A 20692-nucleotide genomic window follows, 5' to 3' on the forward strand; every position below is an offset into this window, starting at 1 on the left:
TTCCCATTTGCTTTGCTGCAGGTGAGATTTGCAACTGAAAATCTCACTAAACATTATCTGAATTTCTAGGAGCTTAAACAGCATTGAAAAGATCCACTTGTGTGACATTCATCCTCTGCAGGGATGAGAAGAGGATTTCACCAACTCCACTGGGAGCCATGAGATATGGAGGCCTTTTGATGTGGTGAGTACAGAATCTCATCCTGATCACAGTCTTAAAGGCTGCACATGCCATTTTACAAATTACTGTTAAAACTCGGAGGCTAGAATGCAACTCCCACATGCAAGATAGATATAGCAGATTACAATACGGCGCCAGATGTATGTAACAAACAGCTACTCCTCGCAGGCTCCGTCAAAAATTATGTTACTGAAAGCCCCACAATGCCACAGGACAACCCCCTCCTACAAATAATTTTCCAAAGACTACAAATAGCGTCCAGTTAGCAAGGGCTGGCCACACAGAGTTCTGCCCATTTGCCTTGTCACTAACTGGTGCGAGTCATTAGTCACTAACTGAAGTTTCTGTTGGACTCACTGAGAGCAATTAGGCCAACAGTCAGGTTTAATTTTTAACTTATAAATGCAAAATGCTGCTTTTCTATGAGCAGTTGAAGGACTCTCTGTGTTCTACAAGAAAATCCCTGTTTTCCACATCAGAAGAGCTTCCTAGTTCTTGCAGCACTGAGCAAGTTTGAGAGCACTGGGCTCCACGTGACTGCCATCAAAAAACTTCTAAACCAATCGATCAACCAATTCCATGAGCACAGGCACTAATGAAGGCTGTTTTCTATGGATTTATATATTACGGCCTCACTGTTGCATAACACTACACAAACTCACAATACAGTCTCCCACTCAGGCAGCTACTGGGTCTGTCCCATCCTCTTACCCTATTTAGCCTATTTTCAGACACTGCCTCACTGCTAATGTTAGCCAAAATTAGCTAGGGGAATCCGCTGTAGACAAACAACAGTAAGGTTGCATTAGGTCTCACTGATTTAGTAATCTAGGTTAAAAATAATCTATCCTCTACATAACTGTTGTTAAATTACTATACTGTTGGGAAAGATCAGGAAGAAAAAACTCTTAAAATTCGGACTACTTCTGTTCTTCCTCTCTGAATACAGAGATCAGTGTGAATTCTTTTCTGCAGGCTAAACGCCAGTCAGCCTAGAAAAGTACAGGATTCCCTGCATCTATGACTTCCTAGTGCCAACAGAACACTGCCTGAGTCACTTCCAAAGAATGGTTCCCAAGCCTACATTTCCAAACACAAATAAGCCTACCCTATTACACGGAAAGTTAATATTTAATAGTTCTGACCTCAGTTATTGTGGCAGCCTGCTAGTTTCCGCCACATAGCATGGAGAAAAGCAACTTGTTTCATTGAAAAAGAGAAAGTGGAGCGATGTGACCTTTGTGTCCATAAAATTCACCCAAGTTCTGTTTGACCATGTTTCCACTCAGACCTTTAAAAAAAAAAAAAAAGTCAGGAATGGGGTAAGTATTAAAAATGATCACCTGTCTAACACATGCTAACTTTCAACCTCACTACTGCTACTTAGCCATTTGAGACTTTGGTAAAATCATTTTACTTCTCCATCATAATTTGCCTTTTAAATTAGTCAGTAGTATATACCATAATTTCCTGTAAGGTATTTTTCAAAGATTATTTGGTTTCTACAGAGTTTTGAACATGCAAGTGGACAGAGTGAACTAAATTATCACATCTTCAAGAACTGAAAACATTTGACAGGCAATCTGAAGTGTATGTAGGCAGATATTTTGCAGCGTACATACTCACTTTCATCAGTTATTTTTCTTAATGGTTTCAAAAAACCTTTTCTTAAATGTGATATTTAACAAGCTATCTATTAAATTCCTGTGAGCCTTAAACTATAAAACTCATACCTGGGAAATCCTTTTTGTTACAATTTGCAAGGCTGATTCTCTACTTTCTCATTACCTGATTAGCTGTTCATTACTTACTGAAAACAGAAGCTTTTTTAGCTGCTTTGGATCAGACCCTTGAAAGAATATAACACCTCAGTTTAAGAAAAAATAGTCCTGATTTACATTAACAAAAGTGAAAGAATAGAGATTACAATTTGACCTAAATTAAGAACAGAAATTTCACCAAGCTTTACCAACAGTCACATCTATACCTATTATCAGCATGTCTTATAGCTGTATTGTTCAATACACTGATGAATGCCAGGCACGTCTATTATTTTTTTAAGCCAGCATAATTGATAACATTCTATTACTCTGTTTCTCACCAGTATTTAAATGCATGTAACATCCAGTTCATTTAATTACAGCAGCAAAGAGAAAATTAAACAGCCCACAAGATGAAATAGCACACTTCTCATCAAGGTAAGATTATATGGTTGCAAACCACTTGTTCACAGGGTGTCCCAACCCAATTCCCATCTCAGCTGTAGTAAAAACAAAAACAACCCACAGTTTGAAGCCAAGCTTTCCAAACTTGTGTAATTAGTTTTATAAAAGAAAAAGTGTATGAGAAAATTTTACTATCTACCATTATTTGTTTTGCCTATACAAAACAGGCTAAATGCTGCCATAGAGTGTTAAAACGTATCCCCTTCTTCAGTGGTAATAAACATGTTTGAAAAAGCAGTCTAAGGCAGATCTTAAATTATCCCCAGGCTGGGATTAAAAGCGAAAGGACATGTAGCCCCTTTTACCCTCAGAAGTTGTTTTCTCTCAACTATTATTTTCTCTTTGTGTTGATTTTTCCATTAGATATTTTTTGGCATGACTGAAGAATTTTTGCAGGCCCTCAAATGCAACATAAAATGAAGAGTAAATATTTGGAGTGAAAAATGTATTTAACATCTGATCAACACCAATGAATTTGTGTGAACTCCCATCAAATTCAGTGGGACCACATGGTTAAGCAAGGACCAGCAGAACACAAAGTTTTGAGTGATGATGTGTTTAGATTGTCTGCTATGTGATGTGTGAAACTTGTCTAGGTGACGTTTAAATATTCTTCACAGTATGCAAAATAATAATAAATCAAATAGTCCAAAATCAAAGAATACAAAATGAGCTCAAGAACAAAAAGTGAAAGCTTCCATGTTTGAAAGCAGATTCTGAAAAAAATATATCTCCTTTGAGTAGTCACAATCTGTTTTACTGTTTGCACTGCTAGTTCACCGAGCACTTCAATTCAGCGTTTTGTTGGGATGGCAGGAGGCTTCCTTCTAATTCACATCATGTAGCAAAGCAAGTCTGTATCTGGGTGATGATCCACACAGAGCTGCCACCACTAACAGACTAGTCTTCACAAGAGGCTTTGTCACCATAAAGAGGCCAAACTTCCTGTCTATCAGCCAAAAGCAGGAAGTACCCCAGATCTCTCTCTCAGTGCGGCACCAACAGACAGCTGGGATAAGCCCTAAAAAAGAACGTGCTGTAAATGCTTAGCAAAAGGCAAGGGAAAACGTGTCTTTTTTAGTAGCCTCCCACAGTATGATTTCTAGGGAGCCTAAGTAAAAGACACTGTCATTTTGCTAAACCCAAAGGCAGAATGTGGGTATGCAAAGAGCTGGCAGAACTAACAGTCCTGCAGCAAAGGTGTTCTTATTGCCACCTAAGGCTGAACTACGCAGCTAAGATCTTTCCACACTCAGAACTACAAGTTTGTATTTCAGTTCTACAACAGACAGACCACAAACTCCAGACCCAAATTCTCCATGCCTCGGAACAAACTTCATCAGGAAATTCCTCTCCGGAAGGCTCCTGAGATGACAAGTCTCAGTCCAGTGACCGATACTGCCCAGCAAAATGAAGGTCTGTGGATATGTAGCACTAGATTTGGTTCTGCTGTGTTCAATTTGTTAACTCAAAGAAAAGATGACGCTCCAGAACACGTATATACAAACAAGGCTGCCCTTTCATGACTTCCTCATTTTGTCTTTTTTTTTTTTTTTTAAGGACATATTAGGCGCTCAACTCTCTTACCATTTCCAAGCAACATTGATCTTTACATTGAGTCTCAGAACTGTGTTTTTTGTTGTTGTTGGTTTTGGTATGGCTCTAGAGACCTTTGTTTATCAGAACAAATCCTATCATGAGATACCATTTGTCTATGACTTTTTAACATGTTGTGACAGAAGTCCATGTTGTAATGCGATGGGAATTTACTAGCAGGCACTTTTGAGGAATAACATGGTGCCACAGTCTCAGGAGGTTCATAACGTATTCGTAGAGCAATTCACCCCTCCACAGAGCAAAGGGCAAAAGCATTACAAATGCACACTTGAGACTCCTAACACTGTGGTTTAAAGTGCTGAGGGCGTTCCTGCACATAAGAGATTACTTTTGTTCCCTTCACCTCAGACACCCCCAAGGTAAACTCTCTCTGCCACTGGCTGATTTGAAGGAGCTGGAATATAATGGCAAAGGGCATAGGGATGTACACAGCATTTGTTCTGTAAAGCAAGAAAATCCCCTAATACCCAGGAAAGCTCTAAAATGAATGTCTCAAATTCAATGATTCATGCTCATTTGGCTTTGCTGGCATAGGCAACAAACCAACTGGCCTTGTTTTCAACGCACGTCACTACTCGGGCAGTTGCTGATCAGAGAGATACCACTAGTGCCAAGAGCAGTTGGGTGGCAGAGTGCACGCAATCGTGCTCCAGTACTCATGCTGGAGTAGGGAAGCCATCCGATGCAGTGGAAACAACCTGCTGCTTTTCAGATGAAAACTGTAGTAGAGAAAATTGAAAGCATCAGAAGTGGACACCCTCTCCCCCTCAAACCCTTTATGAATGACAGATACAATGTGCAAGTAACTTGGGGGAATCAGGGCTGTTGTCACACTCCAACAGACTTGAATTAAAATAAGAACAGCATTTTTTAATGACATAACTTTAATAACAGGAGTACTCCTCATTGTACAGAAACAAAAAGGATACAGACATTGAAGTTCCAGGGTATAAGCTAACAACTGAAGCAGACACTGCAATGCTTCTGATCTTACGGAAGTAAAGGAAAAGAGGAGATACACGTTCCCTTCCTCTGTAATGTCTTTTTCTGGCTAGGTTCACATACGATACTCAAGTAGGTGGTTCTAATCCGGTATGGCAATCCCTATTGCTCACGCAGCACAGCCTCTCTTTTCTCTGTGATTACAGGGACACACAAACACATTACACTGTTATACGGCCTTTCCACTAAGACAAAGGCTCTTCACTGCTTTTACAAAGTACAGTCTGTGTGTAGTAAATGATACCCCTCTGTGGTGGAAGGAAAGCGCTCCATTCCTTTCTCCTCAGATCAGAGCGTGGGTGGACTGCTGCGAGAACACACGTTGGCGTTTTCCTTGTATGTCTCCCATTTACCAGAAGGAAGGGAAAGCCTTGCCTCTGCAATCGGAGCAGGTGGCGATTCACTGCCTCTCCTCCAACCCGTGGGAGGAGAGCCGCAGGGGGAGGGAGCGTTCTCCCCACAGGAGACAAGGGCCAGGGCCAGGACCGAGACCTGCCCCGCGTGCTGCGCAGCACGGCACAGATTTTTGTAATCTCCTTCACCAGCCGGAGCTGCACGAGTGTCCGCGGCCAGGCGGTGGGGAGGGGGCCGCGCCCCGCAGCCCCGCTGGGGAAGGTCGCACCCCCAGGCAGGGGCCGGGTGTCGGGCCGTGCCCCGGCCCCGCCGGCAGAGGGAGCGGAGCAGGAGGCGGCGGCGAGGCCGCGCAGCGCGTGCCCGGGGGCGCCCCGCCCCGCGCCGCTATTAATAGCGCGCTGGCGGCCGCGGGCGAGGCGCGCGGGGCACGCGAGGACAGCGGCGGCGCCGGCTTAAAGGGGCAACGGCGCCGCCGCCCGCACTCGCGCTCCCAACCGGGCAGAGCGAAGCCGAGCCCCCACCCGCCGCCTCGAGGCTCTGCCCGGGTCGCGCCCCATGCGCCTGCCGCCGGCCGGGGGGGCCCACCGGCGCCTCGGCCCCAGGCTGCCCGGCCGGGGGTAACTGCTTCGGGGCCTCCCCCCCCCCGCACGCGTTCTCGGGCGCAGAGCCGGAGAGAGCTTACCCTGCCTCGCATCACCACTCTAATTGAGAACACTAGGATACACCACACAAATAAAGGCCTTCAAAGCCTTAAGCGTGCGTTCAAGCCTCTTGGTTTCTGCTAAAACCAGAAAGCCATCACTGCCTATCTTCGGAGCACAGAACAAAACACACGCTTTAACCAAGCTGAAACTCTCCTAGACAGAAAGATCTCAATGCCATTAAGATCCTAGTTAACAGCTGAATACCTTCTCCAGCTGCCACCTACCACAGCAAGGAACCAGGACACCTCTAGTGTGCCTCTTCCCGTTCACAGCTCGGCATCAGTTTCACCAGAGGGTCACTAAAAACAAGCAGAAATACAGGAAATGGTCTGTACAGGCCCCTACCAAGAAGAAAGGTGAGGTAGTAGGGTTTGTTTGGAGCCACGCACGTATCATTTGAAAGTATCCCAAACTGTTGTTTCTCCTGTAATGGTAAAAATCCATTTCTTCTGGCCAAGATTCCTTTTAAGAGGTCTTTGCCAAGTTATGAACAATGCTTCATCAAAATGCACTATTGTGCAAAGCATGTAAACATATGCCATAAAGGCTAGGCTGTTATTCTTTCCAGGCACAGACCACCCTTGTTTTCAAAGATGTTTCAAGAAGAACATCTAATTCAATTAACAGAACTCTTTCATTTTTTAAATCACTTGTGTACATGCTTTTCAGATGCATCACTGAAATTTAATTTCCAACATGCATGCTGAAAATAATGCACTAAAGTTCAGTGTGAAAAGTTAGATGCAGATGAATTACGTATTCCTGGTGAAACACAGCAGTGAGCAGGCAGACTACTGAGACAGGAAGTCAGAAGCAAGAGAAAACAATATAAGCAACTTAGTTCAAACAAGCTGAGAGAGAAACAAACCTCCCACCTAGGGGATGATGTGATACTTTTGCATACTAAACTTATACGTATGAATGGGAAGGGCTAACAGAAAAGGAGGGAGAGTCCTTAACCAGGAACAAAAAGGTAAAGGGCTAAATTCTAAGTTCTTTAGAGTCTTATTTTTACTTAAATTCATGCTTTTGTGTATGGAGGATGTTTACACACCACTCTTCTTTTGTCCATAGTGGGTCACTTCTAAGACCAACACCATCAACAGGTGTCTGAGGTAACAGTCCGCAATCTATTTAACTGTGTGACATTTCCCAAAACACGTCAAAATCAAATCTCACACATCAACAAACAAGATATAAAACCACAGCTTAAGTGCTACAGAAGGAATCTTAGCTCACAGTTGCACTTACTGAAAATTAAAATTCGTCAATGTGTGGCTGTTCTGACAATTGCACTAAAACATAAAGTAACATACTCAGAGGTTAGACAGCAACAGTGAAAAAAAGGCTCTTATCTAGCAAGATTTGTAGTAAGGCGGGCCTTTGAGTCCTCCTCAATACATAACTTCCACTGATTTGAGTGAGAGTAAAAGAACAAGTTCTAGTTATGCTAAGAGAAAAACACCTAAGTATATTTTATTCTCAAAGATGAAGAAAGATGAACACATCAAGTTCCATACCTGTAAAAGGGAGTTATCATGGGTAAAAACCTAGCTAAGAGACTGTATTATTCAAGACGAACTCCACCAAACTACAGGCCAGGCCAGCAGGTGCCATGATCGACAAGAAGCATTTAGCATTTCTACAAGAGTTGTTTTGAACAAAGTGGGACTTCTAGCATTCAGGAATGTGCACAGCAATCTTTGTTCTCCTGGTTATTGATATGCAGAAACAAGTTTGCCAGTACTGATCACTGATGGTGTTACACAGCAGCGTAGTTAGAACTGGTGATGCTACTGTCCCATTGTGGGCCAGGCCATGGAGGCAGGGAAGAACAGTCTACTGCTCCACAGAGTGCTCTTTAGTTTTAGATTGCACAATTTGAGGAACAGTGAACATTGGATTTACAGACCTCACCAGGTTTAGATGGAAACCTCACCAGGTTTAGATGGAAACCATACAAGTTTTGTTCTTGATTTTGCAGCCTCCCACTGGGCACCCATAATAAAGTCCAAAATTAATGGATATAATTTGAAAAACTGAGCTGAATGACTTGCCAAGGCCACGCAGGAGACTTGGGATCTCCTGGCTTTACTACCACCTTACTCAGAAAGTAAGGTATATGGCAGGTATACTCTGCAGTGCAATCTTATTATTTCCATGGCATATTTCATATATTCAAGTAACATCACAGACAAGATACGTCTGTGACTAAAGAGATGAATGCAAATAATTTTTTTTAACTGATATGCTTTGAAAAATATTTAAGATGGAGAAATTGTCTCCATTCTGAAAATATTATACACGATGCACCGTAAGTACATACTGCTGAATGTAAGGTTCTCACAATTTTTAACATCTGCATGTTTAGACCAAAGCAGTCTGCTACTCTTCCTGCATAAAGGCCATTTAAAAGGGGAATTTGACATCCAAACCCAAAATAGCAATTTTATTACCATTCCCACAACACTGTCACAGCTTTCACACCTCACAGAGGACTGGCCTTTTTCTTCTACATAAACCAAAGTAGAAAGCAAACAATACTGCAGGCAGACTGCTGTTAGAGCCTGCAGTGAGGGTGTGCACCTCCAAACCGCCACCAACCACCAGCTGGAACCTGAACACATCCTCACAGAAGCACGTAGGCAGAAAAACTTACGAACAAACCTGTCACTGTAGGGCTCTGCCTGGCTGAGTAGGAACAGGTTAGGAAGAAATCACGGTTTACAACACAGGAAACCCCACATCATCAGCAAGATTCACACTTGCACCCCAAAACTTAATTTCAGAAAAAAGTAAGATGTTACTTGGAGCTACTGAAAGTATTTGGAAGACATTTTTGCTCTGAAGGCTAATTCCCAGCTCCCACAGATGAGATATATCATTAGGATTCTGCACAGCAGAGGTTAAGACACTGGAGAGCTATCTAGCTGCTAAATTTAAAATATAATTGGATTGTTTTGTTTTACTTGCAACTCTTTTGCTTCCAGTCTTGTACTTCAAAAGTCTCACATGACTTATTCATTACTTCTCTTTGTTTTACTAACAACCCTTGTTTGGGATTTGGGACAAGGTGAATCAAGGTGAAACAGAAGGTAACATACTTCAAGCAGCTTAGTTCATAGGCATCCCTGGGGAATCGGTAGCAGAAGACATACTTAAGGGATTCAAGGCCTGAACACTGTTTACTTTTGCACTGCGCAGGGGCACTGCGCACACTGATACTACTGAGGAAAAGCTGTCAAAAAGAATTCCCTTCAACAAGCCCAAACTGGTACCTGTACTGTGAGGAAAACACCTCCGAATTGCAGGCAAACCCTCAATCACGGGCACTGACTCAGATTCTGTATTTTGCCCAGGCTTTATACAGGTAGAGGTTACACAGACACAAGTTGACACACTTACTCAATATTTCTCAACTTTCGTAAAGCTCCATATTCCGTGATATTACAGCTGCATAAAACCTAGATGTGAACCTCATTAGGGTTTCTACGTGTCCTGTGCTACGAAACCCTTGGAAGAGCATGTAGACTACCCAACTTATTTTCTGTAATACACAGCTTCTTTCCCACAAACTCCATGTCCCACAGGGGTTAAACAGTACAGTAACAGAGTTAAAATAGGTTCAGGAAAGAGCATGAGACTTAAAAATAGATGAGGAATCCAGGCGGCAAAGACACAGGAAGAGGTCTAAGACAAGCTGCAACAAGCCCGTGGAGAGCTTTTAAAAAAGCACATGAACTCCTTTGCCCCACTGAAGTCAATGTGGCTTTTACCAATGCCCTTTTACTGAGCCAGTACTTCATCCTGAGATCAGGCTTGGATTTCATTTCCACATGAATGAAAAGCCAGTGTAGTGGGAGGTAGTGACAGTCACACATACGCCATTGTTAATGTGGAGTACAGAGCATGGTGGCCCTTGAAAGACACAGACTGGCTTCATGTCTGCCTTTCCGCAATGAAGTCTGGAATCTCTTAAATAAAGTATTCTGATATGCCTTTGTTCTGCAGGGATACGAACACTCCCCGTAATTGTGTTTTTAAGGGAAGTAAAAACTGGATGAAGCTTTACTGGGCTTCAAACCATGGAAATCATTCATTGACAAACCTTTAATCTTAATGCAACACCGCAGCAGACTTTCAAGGGCTAAGGTAGTACCAATGAATGCTCAGACACAAAGGACAAGCCTAATGGCACAGCCGAGTTTTCATACACCTCACACGGAAGTTTTGCAGGCTCTTTAAACTGCAACACACAAGTGCCTGAATTTAAAAAGGAAAAAAAAAGTGTAATCGTTATATACAGTAGTAGCAATTCCTCAAACACATTTGCATGTGTTGACACTTCTGAAAGGAGGGCTGTTGAGCAGTTATGCTGGGAAATGAAACATTGCCTAACCCTGAGGAGTAACCGCAAGAACAGAAAAACAAGTGTTTCTGCAGCTGGCTTCTTCCTCCCACAGCCCTAGTCTCTGATTACAGAAATAAAAAGATTAAAAGTCACCTGAGGATCCAGCTGGTATTCAAGTAACTTTCTTCAAGCTATATAAAGCTTGCAGCTCAAACATCTAGTAACAACTTCCACTCCACTACCCTCCACCCCTCCAAAAAGTCTGGCTAGTGGCAAAACAAAATACACTCTCTCTCAAAAGCTTTCTGCTAGATGCATTTACATGTTAGGCTCAACAAGTTTAGCCATGAGATGGCTGATGGGGACACTAGGGACAACATTAGAGTAACTTACTCTCCCCCAAAGGAGTAATATTTTGGACATTTTGGGCAAGTAAGAAGAGGAGGAAACCTAATGAAAGAGAGCCTTCCTCCTTATGCACACGTTCACATCAAGCAGTAGGACATACATATGGGAGAGGTTGAATTACTATGCTGCTGCTGCTGCCTAGCCCCCTTCACCAATGAAGCTGCATCCAATCTTGTGGGTTAATTAACTCTTCAAAGAAACAGGTTAGTTTAACTCACTTCTCCATTACGGTTTGCTACCGCCATGCTAATCGCAGAGCTCCTTATGCAGTCTGTATTTACGGTCACAAATTGACCACTGACCAAACCACTCTGATATTTATTCAGTTGGGTCAGAAAGTTAGTCTAACCCAAGCAGTCTCAAAATGTGGGTTAACAGCTCGCCAGAGCCAAGGAGATATGACTGCCTATTCTAGTATTTGGGTTCAGGAGCCTGGTAGACACAAAGGCATGGCTGGAAATGGATGGCATCTGGAATCAATTTGGAAAACTCAGATGAAGGTCACGGAATTCTGAAATGTTTTTTCAGAGAAAACCACCATGTCTTCTGCTAGTTAACACATGTTGGCTTGCAGGGATGGGGGTACAGAAATCAACAGACACCTTTCTCGTTGCTCTGATTCAAGCATTGGGGTCAGTTTGACTTTTCAACTTGGTGAATCATCTCGTAAGAATCACCTTCTTTGGGAAGACCACAGGTCAGCATGAGGCATCCTGCAAGGATCAAATCTGCCATATGTAGATGGATGATCCATGAACCACATATGAGGATTTACAGAATACACTGGACTCATGGCACATGTGTGACACTGCTTGAGAACAAAATCTGTTTGAAATTCCTGAGAATAAATAGTAAATATAACAAAAGAGTCTCCCAGGAACTCGCTTCCACCTGAATATTATACAAGCTCTTCAGAGAAGAGATTTTCTTTCCCTCAAGCCATACAATAAAATGGTAGGAACAAGATTCACCACCAGATCTAGCTTTTAACAATAAAAAAAAAAGGAAGTGAAAACATGTCACGGGCTGAGAAGCTCTTTCATTTATACTCTATATTGCTGTCTGGGTAAAAGAACCACCTCCCAAATACTGCCCACAATTTAAATCCCAACCACCTTCTGGCCAAGAAAAAAAAAACAAACATCTATGAACATGTCCCCCTCAAAAATCTTTTACAGTGGTTGGATTCACTAAAACCACCGTGTACTGTAGTGGCTAGAACAGAAGAACAGAGTTTCTAGAGTCTGAAACAACATTTGTGAACATTTCCTATGCCCCTCTACTCTTAAAATGCCTCATACAACAGCAGCAGCCCCAAGCTGGCAACTTACCTTTTATTGTTAATGAATTTCCATTGCGTAGCTCATACATATGCAAGATGTAAGCATCCTGAGTGCAACTGACTAGCATGCTTCCAAAATTCAGCACACCAAAAAATTACGTGATGTCAATCCAAGGGAGAGTATAATCCTACCTAAGGAGACTGGCCCATGGGAGAAAAAGAAATGTAAAAAAGAAACCGTGCCAATTTCAACCAAGAATAAAATTGAAGCAAATGGCAGGAATTATATACTTGCCATGAGGCATGAAGCCAGAGCTAAAAGAATTGCCTCTATTCAGTGTCTCAGCTTCAGAAAGAAGGAGTGGATAAACAATTAGACAATGCACTCGGTATACAATTTCATTGCCCTGAGTCAGAAGCGGTAGGGATGTGTAGACCAGTACTCTTGGAAAACCAGTGCTTGCCTTGCATGGGGATGAGATTCAATACCGCTGCTTCTGACCCATGAGGAAACAAAGAAACCTGGCAGAGACTGAAGAGCACCCCCTCCCCATGCCATGGATACCACTTACTTCCACAGCATTCAAACAGCCCAGAATGCCTGCCATGGCTCTCCAAGGCCAGTATCAGAATAAAGGCATAGCGTAGTAAACAGAGGGAAAACACATAAAACCCTTTGATGTGTGCTGGGGTATTTCCATACTTAAGGCCTTCACAAGTGCAGTCCTCAGCCAGGACTGAATGTAAGCTGGGCTTGCTACTTTATTCACCTATTTCTGTAGACACTGGCCCTCCTCCAGATACTGCTGGTGCTTTTCAAGCAGACTGTGCTTCCCAGCAATACCCCTCGTGTGCCTCCAGCAGCTGTCCTGGGCCTCCGCAACAGCGTGCTGCCTTGGCTGTGAACAGGCTGGCTGCCCTGCCTGGCACAGCGATGCCAGCTGAGCACCGTTGTAGCAAAATGCCAGGATTTTGGCCTAAGTCTTTAGCTGCTCCTTAAAGAAGCCTCAGCTCCAGCTCTCACCCCCCCAGTAACACACACTATAGAAGATAGCACTCCTTTAAGCTGGGCTTTGCAGCACCCGTGGGTTTTCATTCTCCAGTCCCTGGCTGAGCCGTAACGCATGTAGTGGGAAAAGGCCTGTACAGGTACTGGCAATAGTGGATATCCACTGCACAATCTAATCCACCTTCCAGTTACTAGAGGTGAGCCTAAATACTACTTTCCGCTGGCCTTCAAAACTGATGTAAACATTAGTGTATAGTTTTACTTATTTGAGATCCTGAATCTTACTTGATACGCTGTTGCTATAGCCTTTCTGGGCAGTGTTACACAAGAGGATTTCACATAGCATTTCACAATTTCCTAAATTAGATTGTGCTGGGAGTAGAAGTAGGAGATGGGAGGGAAGAATGCGGATGCTTGACAGAATGAATCCAGGGTGGCAGAGTCAGGGTGATGCATTAGAACATCTGATTCACTTACAAACTCAAAACTAAGGATTGAATACCTGTTTTCCTTATTTTACACCCCTATTAGATATTTGCTACTATAGATGTTTGTCACCTAGTGATATCCTACTGGGGGACAGAATGAAAAAGAAAGGACAATATATCCTGTTAATATGGCAAAACTCAACCAGTAATCTCCAAAATCCCTCACTTTGCTCATAAAGACGTGTGCGATATTTCCTACTCCTTCTCTCTTGCCTTTGCTGCTACATGTACTCTCAGTTCTTCATTTACCTTTTCTTTTATTCAGTTAGCTTCCTCTCCCAAAAAAAACTTCTCCAAACAGCAACCTGGCAAATCCATCATTGCCATAGTGAGTTCAAGAGCCAAACCTACTGCAAGTGAAGCATGCCTCAGGTGATGGAAGCACAGCTCTTTGTGACTGGGTGGCATGAAATGCTTTGCACAAAGGTGCTGTACTGGCCTGACTGACAGACCCCTCCCAACATCTCTTCCTCTTCCTGCTGCACATGCCACTTGCCGTGTACTGATAAGGATTACTTATTTTCATTCACTTCATAACAATGGAAATAAAATGCATCACCTGTGGGAAAGAAAATACCCAGAGATAACCGTTCTTGGTTTTACTGTTTCTGTGAAGTTTTTGAATCCTAGAAAGGACAGTTTTCCTTCCTTAGACAAATAGCTAACTGTAAGCATTCTCTGCCTAAGGACTGCCTAGGCACTCCCCACAAACCTAGGCAAAAATGGAATTACCAGATTGTAAAGGAGAGAAGACAAGAGGAAAGTTAAAGCACAAATCCTGTCCTAAGGTGACAGGCTCAATTTTTTGCTCCCCATCTCCCCTCCACTCCCCTCCTTCAAATAAAGAGATTCATCTGAAATGAAATTAGAGACCCACATGTCCAGATGCCAGGTACAGTCAAGCATAATAGCTCCTCAGCTTCCTCCAGGGTCCTAAAACCAGAGAGAATAATCACATTTTGTTAGACTGTAGCCCTTCCATAAAATAAAGACCTGCCCTTTCTGTCATCCTTGGTTGAGATCTGGTGTGGGTAGAAGAGAAAAAAAAGTGAGAAAATCCTCCACCTCAAGTTGCTGGCTCATGGAGATTTTCTAGTGGTGTTTTTTTCCTATATTATAGACATAATATGTAGAGTATTTGGGCAGAACAGTACCTTAGGAAGAAAAGCAAAGGTATTACGCTACACAGCACCACTGCCCTGATATTACCAGAAATGCTGTACATAAGTTCAGTTACCAGAAATTTTTCTTTTACATTTGGTACCAACTGTGGCCAAGTCCTTTTTGCTCAAACAAAGAAAGTAACATGCAACAAAAATATAATTCCTTACTAACCCTCATGTAAATTACTCTAGAATAGAAACTCTTTCTGAAAATAACTAGCAACTTGAGTGTTCAAGTTTGTGAGAAGTGCTAAAACAACTATATGACAGTGGAAATCCCAGGAACTTGTCACTTTTGAAAAGGAAAAGTAAATACCAAGTTACTTTGGTATTTTTGAAACCCTTACCCTCTATATAAATAGGCCCAATTACATAGGCCTCATGCTCCCAGGCTTCCTCAAGGGCACAGAATGCAGGCCCTGTACAGACATCCACAAAATACTGAGTAAGATTATGCTTTATAGTGAAGTGCATCAATTACAGCAGTATGATGTGGAGAAGTAAAGATGTGGGTCAGTCTTCCAGCTAAACTGGTTCATTTCAACATCTCATCCCAAGGCTAACACTACAAATGCTTACCATTTACCATCCTGACAGTGATCACTCGAAGGGGTATTTCCTTGCCTTGGGAAAAATACTCAGAACTACATAAATCATAGTGGTCTTACCTCTACCTGCTTGCCTCAGCAACAGTTCTTGCTTTAATCTATAGTTACTATCTACAGGGACTGTTACACATTTGACTGAGGGCAAAGGAACACCCATAGGACCCCATACCCTAAGGCTCTTCATTAACACTCATCTGTTGCAAGAGCCAAACGGGCTGTCATTACTGAATGGTAATTTCTAGAAAATATATTCAAAACCAACTCAAGACTACACAGTAGTGTAGTAGAGAAACGGCAAACATGTACATAAGGATGGTTAAGTTTTGCCCTTTACCACTCAGTTCTTTATTCTTTTCAACATTTGAATGGTTGTTTCCTAAAATACTTTGGGGGACGCAAATAACAACTCACAACAAAGTGACTTCCCCTTCCGTTGCCCTCAGAAATGACCATTTTCCTCTCGCTGAGACAGCTTACCAGCTAAATTAGGTGAAGTGCAACTCCCAGAAAGTTAATGAAATCAAAGACGTTTGTTCAGCCTTTCTGAGCCCTTGACAATTCCTCCCTTCCCCCCCACTGTAGACAAGCAAAGCACCGGATGCTCTCCTTCCTCTCTTCACCAAAAGCCCAGTTCTAAAGGCAGCAAGTCTCCTAGCCCTTCCTCCTCCTCCTCTGCCATCACGATCACACCAGCTGCTCACAAGACAAATGTTTTCCACTGCCTTCTCTCCTGTCTCTCAGCCTGTGCCTTAGCACCTGCTGAACTGGGAAAACCCTGTGTCTCCTGCTCATTTTAATAGCAAGATCTGTAGCAAGAGGGATTTTCCCGCAGCCCCCAGAGACTGTCAGCACTGCACTGCTTCCAGCCCCAGAAGTGCCATGCTTCCTGGTGGAAGCAGCCCTTGCAGAACCTCAGTTCCCTGGGAAGAGTCTGAAGCCTGTCCAGAAAAGCCGAGCAATGCATCAAGCAGAACAATAACGTAAAAAGACAGTAATAAATTGGTTACTTCTATTAGGCAGAAATATATTAACTAAATGCAGCTAAAAAAAAAAAGCAAATTTCTTGAAATATATTATACTACTGTACAGCAGTGTAACTTGAATAAGCTGATGAAGACCTAAACACAGGGCAAATGTTAACTCATGGTTGTGAAGACCTAGGAACACCAAACTATAGATACTGTAGTGGAGAAAGGAAATATTCAGGAGTGTTAAATGGGTCTTAGACAAATGTTATTAAAAAGGTTTCTCATCATCGTAATCAGAGAATTAAATAGGCAATCTTATTGTGTCACTGGGTTATTTGTGGAGATCCTATATACCACCAGACACAACAGAATGACGAACTCCATTGTACTAAGAGCTCCTCTTCTGTCTCTGACCTAGAGCCTTGGCTTTTGCAGTAGCTTGCTGGAAAGATGCACCTCTGCAAATATTTATCGGGCCTTAACTAAACAGATTTAAGGCAGAAAGGGCAGGGGCATGCAGATAAAAATGAATAGGAGAGTTAAGGAAAAGTGACGTGGTGATCCTACTCTAGGATGGCAGGAAGTAATAAAGACGACTCTTGTAACAGTTTTCCCACTGAATGCAGAACTGTAGAACTTCCCTATTCCCCACACTGCATAAACTATGAACAGGAAATATTCCTATGAGGTAAACTGCAATATTCGCTTACGCAAAATTTACAGTCAAATTTTCAAGCCCTTCCATTTCCTGAGTGTAAAGCATTTTTGTTTACATGGAACATGCTAGTTAACAGTGTAATGTTTTATTGCCCAAATCCTCTCCGAAACATATTCCATAGGATTTGTCTGTAATTGTGCCATTGACTTACTACAGTACATTACATCTCTTGAAATATACATGAACAGTATGTGTGCAGAATACAATAGGGACTTTGTACATTAGAAGTATTCTTTGGGTTACGAGCAGTGAGCTCGAGGGTTGGAGGAGAGGGCCCCATTACAATCCTGTATCCTTGCCCCATGGTTCACACCAGCCTCTGAGATGTATTAAAAATGCTCATTGTTTGTGCGCCATTCACTGCTTGCAGAAAGTCTTTCCAGTCTTCTCCATAAAAGAGAGTAGAGCCTGTAACATGTATGATGTATCCCCTAAAGCCAGCTTTGGGAAACTCAGAGATATGGAATAGAAGAGGGCTCTCCAGACTCAGAATGGTGATTAACTGAGCAAATCTTTACTCTATTATTTTTGACATATTTAGCCTCTCCCTACCCCCATTGTTTCCTTTTATTTCCTTCAGTTTTTCTTTAAACATTTTTATTCTCTGGATGCTCACTAACAGCTCTCTGCATGTACATAGCGCTTGCTATCTGAGCTGTAAGCGGGCAATGCATACTCATGCCATTGGCTCATTTAGGACAAGCACCTAATGGAAAAAGGATAAACAGGAAGGAAGAAAGGAGAGAAACCCTGATCTTTTTCTTTTTGATTCCCTGTTAAGAACCCCTGTTCCTAACAGGTTGTTTCTGCCAACTGGCACAATTCCCATTGAAAGAGAAATTCAGGGGTGCATTTTGGCTCTTTTCCTACTCTGAAGGCATCTGCATCCTGTTTTTTGACAATAAGCTGTTAGACACTGATCCCGGGCTCCCTCCTGCATGGAGAAAACCACAGCTCACCTGCTCTTTCACTGAGGGTATGTTGTCGTTAACTGCCTCCGCATCACGATGCTTGCTGTTCCCTGATCTGATGGATTTCTCACCTGGGAAATCCCCTAGCCCGAAGAAAATCTGTTGTTCAAAGATGAGCTAGGGTGTCAACCCTCTCTTTATGCAGTTGCTTTGAAATACAAAGGCACCGTCTCCACTTCTGGGGGTGCTGTGAGTTCTAGACAGAGCGTGCATACTCTGAGTTATAATATATGCACTAAAATCTTTCACCCAAACAATTGCATTGTCATATTTAATATTTTCACTAAAGCATTTCCATGTGTTAAGTATCACCACACTCTAAGCTGAGCTGCCTGTACAGTGTTATTTCTGAAAGGTACTGCAGGTTACAACATTCAAAACACACACTAGGAAAAAAAAATTTAACTTAGTTATTAAATGTGGGCATCTAATTACAAACAAGTGCTGTCATGGCAGTGTACTAATTAACACAACAAGTAACTAAACTTGCATCCTCACTTTGCCTGTACAAGATTTGTGTTGCAAGCATCAACCTTTATAGAGTAACTGAAAAACTAGACTGTTAGGGGACTTTGGTGACTGAACACGCTTCGTTAGTGATGTTGTTTCCCTTATTTTGAGGTGCAATGTAGCAGTTCAGCACTACAGAATAACTATGTTGTGATCAGAAAGGTGGCACCCTTGCTGTTGGAGGCTGCAGAGTATAGCCCACTTAGTTCCCCAAAGAACATCCCACTCACTGATGAGATTTATTAGGATTTTCTTTTCCATACAATTCTTGGAAAACGCATTACATCATGTCATCCCCTCACTGTGCTTTGTTCAACATTTGCGTTACACAGAACGATGAACTGTTAACCAGCCAGAACTGCCCCGTGGCGCTTTGCTGTCACCACAGTGGGACAAGCACGCCCTTGTTCTGTGCTGTTGATGACCAGAGTCATGGTTCGAATGAACCCTGATGTGCTCAGCTGGGCAGAAGAACACTGGCAGCTGTGAGACCAACGCATGCAATTAACTAGCACCTGCCATGCAGCCCTCGCTCATGACATAAAACTATCCTCTGGTAAGTGAGAAGGCTAAAAACAGAAGAACCATGTTGGAGAGAATTAGACAAACAACTGTTGCAACGCCTAGGTATTATTTAGTAAAGCACACTAAAAAGCAGAAAATTAATGTAAGTTTTATGAAGGCAAAAATCTATCCTTCCTAGCAGGTACAGACAGAACTAGCTCCACAGACACTGCAGGTGGGGTTCCACTGCAGACATTTGGCAGGAGATGGTAAGATAAGAGTTTGGAGAAGAGCTACTCACAGAACGCACCCAAAAGCAAAACGTGGTTGCTATTACATAGCCCATTAAACCTTTCACCCCTTCTGGTTCCAGCAGGGATCCCAAATTGTCCACTGGGAATCTGCAGATAAGCCTTCACCCTAAATGCAGGTGGCTATCAGCATGTTGTATGCTGATTGTCACTGAACTCATCTTCTTACCGAACAAGGTCTTCCATTTTTTAATACACAAACCACCATAGGAAATCAAGCTTCTCAGACAGGTAATGAATGTCCCCAACACTGAATGTATTCAACCACCTACCTGCAGAGAACACAAACCAACTACCTTGCTGATCTACCTGGACCACATTTACCACTATGTTTTTATTCCTGAAAAAAATATAAATGCAAAATACAGCCAGGTTAAGAGTAAATCAACTAACGCACTTAGAAAACTATCTGTAGTTATATTCTAAATACATTCTTCAGTCAGTTCTGTTTAAGCCCTCTTACGTTTGGTTTCCTTGAATACCTGAGTGAACATAGTTGATTCAGATGAATGGTAAAGCTCTGAAGAGCTAACTTAGACAAACCAAGAAATGTGAACTTCAATATATACTCAAAGTAAATTCCAGATTACACAACTAATCTGCAACAATGCAAACTGGGCACTGGAACTCCATGTTGCTGGTGCTTTCCGATGGCAGTTAGAGTCAGGAAATTGAAACTATTGCATGAATTAAGAAACTAACCAATAAAACAAATTGCAAATTTTCACAATTACCTGTCTATAAGCAATTTGCACACCAAGAGTAATTCCCTAGTTCAGTGTGTGAATAGTGTTAAACGACAAACCATGTCTTGTAATATATCCACTGGCAGCTCAAAAATAAGCAGACAGCTCAGTGAGCACCTGAATTACAGAAAAACAATTTCCTAGGGACTTCTGTGTGTAGTCACTGATACCCAAATTGGGAAAAACTGTTGCAGCTTCCCATCAGCCCAGAGAAGGACCTGTCCTCCAGATACTCACCTGTTTCCAAGGGACATCTTTGCAGCTAGTTGCTTTTAAATTGCGTTGTTGAATTTGGTTGAACTCACAGAAAAAGCTCAAAACCTATTAAGTAGGAAACAGCCACGAAACAACTGAGTAAGTCTGGGTTCCACAGAAAAAAATAAATAAATAAATAAATAAAAATAAAAGAAAGACCAGGCTCTGGATTTTTACTCTTTTTCCTTGAGCAAAACTTGTATGGTGACTGCATTGGTTCCTCTGTCTTCTAATGAGGTCTAGATCTTCCTTCTTTCTGCTCAATGACATGTCTGTCCTCATATACTTGATGAAATCTCTGAAGTCTTATGGGCCAG

General features: G+C 42.3%; 1 protein-coding gene and 1 long non-coding RNA gene across 2 annotated transcripts in view; one reads left to right on the forward strand and one right to left on the reverse strand.

Annotated features, from left to right (window-relative positions):
* TRPM1 (transient receptor potential cation channel subfamily M member 1) overlaps positions 1–20692 on the reverse strand; it is a 161777-nt gene that overhangs the window by 102408 nt on the left and 38677 nt on the right. The window lies entirely within an intron of this gene.
* On the forward strand, positions 1366–2903 carry LOC308201189. Its single transcript, XR_013956112.1, has 3 exons — positions 1366–1503; positions 2325–2379; positions 2770–2903. It is a non-coding gene; the product is annotated as an uncharacterized lncRNA (long non-coding RNA).

Source organism: Anser brachyrhynchus (assembly GCF_964034855.1).
Source record: "Anser brachyrhynchus genome assembly, chromosome: 11".
NCBI classification, from domain to species: domain Eukaryota; kingdom Metazoa; phylum Chordata; class Aves; order Anseriformes; family Anatidae; genus Anser; species Anser brachyrhynchus.